General features: G+C 39.6%; 1 pseudogene; it reads right to left on the bottom strand.

The window, feature by feature from the left end:
* Positions 1-3,842: 3,842 nt before the first annotated feature.
* LOC103080358 (protein TEX261 pseudogene) lies at positions 3,843-4,433 on the bottom strand (annotated as a pseudogene).
* Positions 4,434-9,026: the final 4,593 nt, after the last annotated feature.

Here is a 9,026-nt window from a genome sequence, read left to right as displayed (position 1 = left end):
TCAGTAGTTGCAGCACACAGCTTCAATAGTTGTAGCACACAGGCCCTAGAGTGTGTGGGCTTCTGTAGTTGCGGTGTGTGGGCTCAGTAGTTGTGGCAGATGGGCTCTAGAGTGCAGGCTTAGTAGTTTAGTTGCTCCGCGGCATGTGGGATCTTCCCACACCAGGGATCAAACCTATGTCCCCTGCATTGGCAGGCAGATTCTTAACCACTGAGCCACCAGGGAAGTCCCTGGAATTTCTTTTCCACTGGTCTGTATGTCTATCTTTATGCCAGTACCACACTGTTTTGGTTACAGTAGCTTTGAAGTAAGTTTTGAAATAGGGAAGTGTGAATCCTCCAACTTCGTTCTTTTACAAAATGTTTTGGCTATTTGGGGTCCCTTGAGATTCCATATGAGTTTTAGGATTTTTTTTCTAATTTCTGCAAAAAAATCATTGGGATTTTGATAGGGATTGCATTGAATCTATAGGATGCTTTGAGTAGCATTGACATCTTAACAATATTGTCTTCCAGTCCATGAACACAGAATGTCTTTCCATATTTATGTCTTCTTTAATTTCTTTTAGAAGTGTTTTATAATTTTCAGTCTGCAAGTTTTTACCCACTTTGGTTAAGTTAATTTCTAAATATTTTTTTCAGATTGTTCATTGTTAGTGTATGCAACTGCTTTTTATGTGTTGATTTCATATCTTATAACTTTTCTGAATTTGCTTATTAGCACTAATAGGTTTGGGTATTTGTTTATTTGGTGTGGAATCTTTAGCATTTTCTATGTATAAGATATGGACAAAGATAATTTTACTTGTTCCTTTCCAATTTGGATGCCTTTTATTTCTTTTTCTTGCCTAATTGCTCTGGCCAGAATTTCCAGCACTATGTTGAAAAGAAGTAGCAAAAGCAGGCATCCTTGTCTTACTCCTGATCTTAGGGGGAAAGCTTTAGGTCTTTCATCATTGAGTTTGATGTTCACTGTGGATTTTTTCATATATAGCCTTTATCATGTTGGGGAAGTTCCCTTCTGTCCTAGTTTGTTGAGTGTTTTTATCATGAAAGGGTGTTGGACTTTGTCAAAAGGTTTTCTGCATCAATTGAAATGATCATGTGTGTGTTTCTTTTTTCCTGTTCATTCTGTTAATGTGATATATTGGTTGATTTTCATATGTTGAATCATCCTTGCATTCTGGGAATAAATTCCATTTGCTCATGGTGTAATCCTTTTAATATGCAGCCGAATTTGGTTGGCTAGTATTTCGTTGAAGATTTTTGCATCAGTATTCATAAGAGCTAAATGGTCTGTAAGGTATTTTTAAAGGTATATTAACTCACCCAGTTCCCCTGGTTAAGATAGGGGGCTACATTGAACTGAACATGATACAATGTTAAAAGGGGGAAGAAACAGAAGAGAGAGTTCCTGTGCTTGGTTGGAACTTTGGAGCTGGGCCTTGCACACTTCCTGCAGAACTGGAAGAGAAGTAGAATCACTGTGGTTTAAATAGTGATGGGAATATGGGGAATTATTTTTCTTTAAACATTTTTTGATAAAGGAATTATTGTTAATTTAAAGTGTGATTATGTAGAAAAATGACTGTTTGGATGTAAATACACCTGCAAGTATGATGCTAACCATCATGTTACACCTGCAAGTATGTATGATGGTTAGCATATTTTTTCAAACACTCCAGAAAAAAGGGGAGATGAGGATAATGAAATTTCAGAAGTTGTTGATGGTAGTTGAAGCTGGGTGGGTACTACATTATGCTCTTGACTTTTGGGTCTATTTTGAAATTTTTAAGATAAAAATTTCAAGTGTTTTAATGTTGTAATGATATTACCTTCATAAAACATGAGAAGACAAAAAAAAAAAGTCATTTACGTGTCTCTGAATAGCTATCATCTGAGTGCCACTTGACTTCTAGGTGGCTGTCCCTGATAGTGGACATGAATTCTGACCTCCTGCTTCGACCTACTTCTTGTTTTAAATGAATCCATTGGTTGCTCTCATGTGCCTGCTTTATCTTATTTAATCCTTACAAAAGCCTAATGGCCTAGCTATATCCTCACTTATCAGATGAGGAAATTGAGGAACAGAGAATGATATGGCCATGGGTTTGAACCCCTGAGCTCTGGGAGATGGGGAGGGGAATCTACACTCTCACTCACCATCATCACCCCACTGCCACCTAAACTGTTCTTCATGTCTTACTCCACCTCTGGGTCCTCCTGGATCCCCAGCCAACATGGCATTTCCAGATGAATTTCCAAGGCTGTGTTAAACATAGCTCCCCCATGTGGCCTCCCCATCTTTCCAGGCTCTCATCCAACTACCACTGTGGCAAATCTGTGTTATTTCTGGGCCTCTAGGATCAGAACACTTTCCTCTGTTGGAAGAATTCCCCCATCATGTGAGTTTTGATGGAAGATGGGCCAACCTCCCAGTATTGAAGCTCAAAGAAGGGGCCGATCCTCACCTCCCAGGCTCCATGCAGCTGGGATCTGGGCATCTGAGCTGAAATGTTTGAGATTTCACCAACAAACAACTCTTCTCACCACCCCTTTCCCATATACACACTTTAAATAATGCCCACACCTACAAAAAATACATATCAACCCTGCCCAATGAAGACAATCCAAGTCTCATACGATTGCCACATCCCAGTCCAGGAACTATGGGTGATATGTGATTTTCTCAGTCAGGCCTGGATAATATCCCCTCAAGGGAGAGTAACCATTGCCTAAAAGAAGAGTTTAATCATCCTGAAGTCTCCAAAATATAATTGTATAAATGAAGTTGTAGTTCAGGAGATAGAAATCACTCTAGATGTTTCAAACAGATAGGAATTTAATACAGGGAATCAGTTGCTTGCAAAATCATGGAAAGGACTTTAAGATTTGTAGTCAGTGGGGCTATGACTAGGCCTCAAATTCATGCCATAGCAGCTGTAATCCAGAGATCAAGAAGCTACATGAAACCATTGCCAAGGTCACAGCTGCCACACCCATGAAACTGGGTGAAAGTGAGTGGGACATGGAATTGGGCCATTGCAAAAGTTCACATCTACCAGAATCTACACATCAGTGCCATCTCTGCCAAGAGAATGGCACCCTCCTCCCTTCTGCCTTCATATCTCATGCAATCACATCTTATTGGCAGAACCCAAGTCAATCAATCCAGACTCCTAAGGGCAAAAGTCTCTGAGAAATGTAGTTTTTAACCTTCCCACCCTTCACAAGGAGTAGAAGAATAAATGTAGAAATGGATGGTGAGTAAAGATAAACAATGTCTAGCACTGCAAGAGAATTCTTGCAACAAAAATACTCTTTGGATTTTTTTTTTCGGGGTATTATGGCAAACAGTGCCATCTAGCATCTTTATTCAAATGGCAATCAGCACTTGGACAGAAATCGCAGTTCAACAGCAAAAACTTTCTCTTAAAAGTGCTAAGCCACGGCCCCTCCCTACGGCCATCTGCCACAGCAATTATCACCATCTGCTCTCCAGCTTCACGGCCCCTGCCCTGCCTGCCCTGGCTGAGCCAGAACTCCAGACCCATGACAGAAGGGGGCGGGAGGGCCACAGGAGCTCAGCCTTTGCCCCCCAAAGGTGGAACACGGCCTCCTGGCTAAGCAGGCACAGCATCCTCCCTAGTGCCCTCTGAAGTCTCAGCCTCTGGCAGCATCAAATCTGAGCCAAGCTGAACCTCCTGAGGAGGGTGAGGATGGGGGCATCTGGGGGAGTCAGGGAAGGAGGGCCAGGGCTGGGGGAAGGTGCATTCTAGCTACTGGCAGAGGCCCAGGGACCTGACTCTTCTGATCTTGCCCCAGCATCCCCTCCCCAGGGGGTCAGTATATCTTCTGCTGACTGGGTAGAATGGCTTCTTTGATGAAGGAGAAGACAACCAGGATTCCTAAGCATTTGCCCCAGTTGCCTTTGGTGAAGTAATTGGAGACCACATCATCTCCTGGCTGCATGGTGGACGGCAGGACGTTCTCCCCAGCCAACAGTGACACAAAGAATGCAAATGGGATTATCCACAGGCAGAAAGTGAAATAAGCCAGGACCTCTGAGAAAAGATAATATTCCTCTGCAAAAAATTGAAACTTTAGGTAATAATTCACCACCACTAACCCACACAACAGGATGAAGTTAAGCGAGGTCAGCATGACTAAGGGGAAGGTCTGGAGGAGACCAAAGTAGACAAGGTTGGTGCAGATACCCATGCCAATCATGCAGGTGGGGAAGCACTCAAAAATGTAGAGGCCAATCGATACAGCTGTGGAGAATCAGGTCATGTATTTTATGATCCTACTAGTGGCCACTGTGTATTCTTCTATCAATTCTGCCAAGTAATAGAGTCTGGCTATAATGGCCAGCATGTTGAAGGCCACTTGGATGAAGAGCAACAGCCAGCTCAGCAGGTACATGAGCCACATGATGCCCATGCCCTGCCTGCCCCCTGACTGCTGGGATAGGCCTGCACGCTTGCTATTTGGATTTTTGACATGATCCTGTTAGCAAGTCCACACATCTTCCCAAAAATCATTTATCAAAGCTGGAGAAAACTGTCAAAACTGTCAAACAACTATTTCAGTGCTTGGAAGTTCACCAAGTGCACACATCAAAGTGAGAAAATTTTATTTATGAAAACTACTGAAATTCAGTTACAAACAGCAAGAGCATGTGACGTTCTTTCTTGGGGAAGCTACTGTCACCTCCCATCATCATAGTTCATTAAATGTGGAGGCAGGGGCTTCTCTGGTGGTGCAGTGGTTAAGAATCTGCCTGCCAATGCAGGGGACACTGGTTTGAGCCCTGGTCCGGGAAGATCCCACATGCCGCAGAGCAACTAAGCCCATGGGCCACAACTACTGAAGCCCACGCACCTAGAGCCTGTGCTCCGCAACAAGAGAAGCCACTGCAATGAGAAGACCACACACCACAACAAAGAGTAGCCCCCACTCACCACAACTAGAGAAAGCCCATGCACAACAATGAAGACCCAATGCAGCCAAAAATAAATAAATTTATTTTTAAAAATGTGGAGGCAGGGCAAGAAAACTATCACCTTTGATTCCACTGCTAGAGAGATCTCACCTGATCTGGAGTTATTTCAGTTAAAGTAGATCTCATTAGCAAGTGATCTGGGAAGACCTGAAGATCTGCTAACAGTTCAGGACCGTTTTGAGCAAGCAATGGACCAGAAGGAAAGCTGAGGATTTACTAGGGAGTGCCAGGAGGTGAGACAGCAATGGGGACTTGATAAATTCTCAACATATCCCAGAGTGTGTGCACATGTATGAGAAAGACTACAGCAGACTGAAGACATCTGCACATCTCCAGCCATCACAGTATGCCTTTTTATGGAGTGAAGATGCAAGAGATTTCAGTGGAATGTGAAAGCCAAGGTACACTTGAAAGTCACTTGAGCTTAGAAGGTGGTCCTTTGCCCACACACAGACCCATCAGCAGAAGGTGGAAACCTCATTAGCTCTGGGAACAATCTGATTAACCTTTACCTGAATGCTAAGCTATGCATTCACCAGGACAAAACCTGGGAAAGAGGACTTAAACACAAAAATAAGAACAAACAACTGAGCAGATACATCAGCAGCCATACACTGTTGGGGAGACAGAGTACACAAACAAAACAACAACAATAATGCATGAGAGAAGGGAATTGGAATCCAGAGTTGCTACAATACATTATATTTTCAATAAAACATCATAAGACAGGCAAAGGCACAACAAAGTGTGGCCCATACTCAGAAAAAAAGGGAGTCAATAGCTATTGGCTCTGGTTATCCCCAGATATTGGATATAGCAGACAAAGCCTTCAAAACAGCTATTGTAAATAAATTCAAATAGCTAAAGGAACCCATATTTAAATAAATAAAGCAATGCATTACAGCAATCACTCAACAAATAGAGACTCTCAATAAAGATGTTATACAAAAGAACCAATGGAAATTTCTTGAATGGAAAATTACAATAACTGAAATGAAACTTTTACTAAAGGGGCTCAGAAGCAGAATTAAGATGCCTAAGAGAAGGAATAGCAAGCATAATAGATCAATAAAAATTGTCTAATCTGAAAACAAAGAGAAAAAAAGATTGAAGAAAGTTAAAGACAGCCACAGGCATCTGTGAGACAACATCAGGTGTACCAACATAATTATAATGGGAGTCTCAGAGGAGAGGAGAAAGGGAAAGGGACAGAAAAATATTTGAAGATATAATGGGCCAAATTTCAAAAATTTGATGAAAAACATTAACCTACAGATCCAAGAAGTATAAACACAAAGAGATCCACACCATGCACTTCATAGCCAAACTGTTGAAAGCCAAATACAAAATGAAAATCTTGAAAGCAAGAGGAAAATGACATACACTTGAATGATAAAATGACTTCTCATCAAAAACAATGGAAAACATAAAAGTGTAGAATGACATATTTAAAGTGCCAAAGGAAAGATTGCCAAACAAGAATTCTATATCCAGCAAAACTATCCTTTAAAAATGAGGATGGGAAAAGCTTTTTCCAGATAAAGATCAAGAGGTGCTAGCATATTGGCCTAACAAGAAATACAAAAAAAGTCCTTCAGACTGAAAGAAAATGATACGAGATAGTAATTTGAAATACACAGGAAGAAATGAAGGAATACATAAGTAAATATCAAAGGCTCTATATGTATTTTTTCTCATTTCTTCTCTTAATTAAAATGCATAGGGCTTCCCTGGGGGCACAGTGGTTGAGAGTCCGCCTGCCGTTGCAGGGGACATGGGTACGTGCCCCGGTCTGGGAAGATCCCACGTGCCGCATAGGGGCTAGGCCCGTGGGCCATCGCCGCTGAGCCTGTGCGTCCATGCCATGGCCACTGAGCCTGCGCGTCCGGAGCCTGTGCTCCGCAACAGGAGAGGCCATGACAGTGAGAGGCCCGCATACCGCAAAGAAAAAAAAAAAAAAGCATAACATTTTAAAGCTATATTATTGGATTTATAATATATATAAATGCAATAGATGTCACAATAATAGAGTAAAGGCCAGAGAAAGAAATGATAAATTTGAGCAGATGTTCTCTATTTGGCCAAATTTCAGTTAATATTATTCTAAAGTAAACTGTGATAAGGTAAGATGCATATTGTAATCCCTAGAGCAATCATTAATAAAATAACTAAATAAATAGTTAAAATGTCAATAGAGGAATAAATAGTGCTCTCTAAAGTTTCATTTAGAGCAAAAGAAGATAGCAAAGGAGGAATGGAAGAAGAAAAGAGATATGAGACATATAGAAAAAAGGTAGCAAATTGGTAGATTAAGTCCAAGCATATCAATAATTACATTAAATATGAATATGTTAAACATCCGACTTAAAAGGCACAGATAGTGAGACTGGATGAAGAATCAGGATATAACTTTGTTTTCTACAATAGACACATCTTAGATTCAAACAAATTTGTGTGTAAAACATAGAGTAGGCATATAATAACCACAAGTGAACTGGAAGGGCTATATTCTAGTTTGTCTTGAAATCAGACAAAGTAGACTTTGAGGAAACAAATAATGCTAGAGACAAAGAGAGGCAATTCATTATCAATACACAAGGAACATATAAAAATTTTAAAATACACACACCTAATGACAGAGTCCCCATTTACATTAATCAAATCTCGACAGCACTGAAAGGAGAAATACACAATTCAAAAATAAGAGTTGGAAATTTCAGTACTCTACTCTCAACAATTGAAAGAACAACCAGGTAGCAAATCAGAAAGGATGAAGAAGACTTTAACAACACTATCAACCAACTTGACTTAAGTAGCATTTACAGAACCAATGACTGCTGAATACGTATTCTTTTCAAGAATTCATGGAACATTCTTCAGCATAGGTCATATGTTGAGACACAAAACAAGCCTCACTAAGTTGAAAAGTATAAAGATTATGCAAAGTATGTTCTCTGAACACAATGGAATTAAAATGGAGATCAATAACTGAAAGAATCTGGGAAAACTTCAAGTATTTGTAAATTAAACTTCTAAATAATCCATGGCCCCCCAGAAAGATAGCAGAAGATTAAAATTTAAAGATTTAACTCAATTAAAACAGAAACACAACAAATCAAAATATAGGGGATTCAGTGAAAGCAGTGCTTATAGGAGAATTTACTGCCTTAAGTCAAAAAAGAAAAAAGGTATCTCAACCCAACAACTCAAGCATTCACCATAGGAAACTAGAAAAAATGAGCAAACAATTATAAAGCAAATAGAAGGAAAGAAATGATAAATATTAAAAGCAGAAATCAATGACACAGAAAAAAATTAATAGAGATAATCAACGAAACCAAATTTGATACTAGGAAAAGGCCAACAAAATTGACAAAACTTAGCTATATTAACCAAAAAAATAAGAGACAAGACACAAATTACCAAAACCAGAAATGAAAGAGTGGACTTCACAACTGACCTTACAGAAATCAAAATGATTATGAGAGAATATTCTGAACTAATTATAGCAACAAACAGACAACTTTGTTAAAATAGACAAATTCCTAGAAAGATGCAAATAACCAAAATGAGTCAAGAAGAAATAGAATATCTGAAAAATCTAAATGTCCATTGACAGAAGAATGGATAAAGAAAATGTGGTACATATATACAATGCAATACTACTCAGCTATTTTAAAAAAATGAAATAATGCCATTTGCAGGAACATGGATGGAACTAGAGATTATCGTACTAAGTGAAGTAAGTCACAAAGAGAGAGATAAATACCATATGATATCACTTATATGTGGAATCTAAAATATGACACAAATGAACCTACCTACGAAACAGAAACAGACTCACAGACATAGAGAACAGACCTGTGGTTGCCAACGGCAGTGGGGAGGGATGGAGTGGGAGGTTGAGGTTAGTAGATGCAAACCATTATATATAGGATGGATAAACAACAAGGTCCTACTGTATAGCACAGGGAACTATATTCAATATCCTGTGATAAACCATAATGGAAAAGAATATGGAA

Source organism: Lipotes vexillifer, unplaced genomic scaffold (genome assembly GCF_000442215.2).
Source record: "Lipotes vexillifer unplaced genomic scaffold, Lipotes_vexillifer_v1.1 scaffold466, whole genome shotgun sequence".
Classification (NCBI taxonomy): domain Eukaryota; kingdom Metazoa; phylum Chordata; class Mammalia; order Artiodactyla; family Lipotidae; genus Lipotes; species Lipotes vexillifer.
The sequence above is the reverse complement of the archived record's forward strand: the minus strand, read 5'-3'. Positions and strand labels throughout refer to the sequence as shown.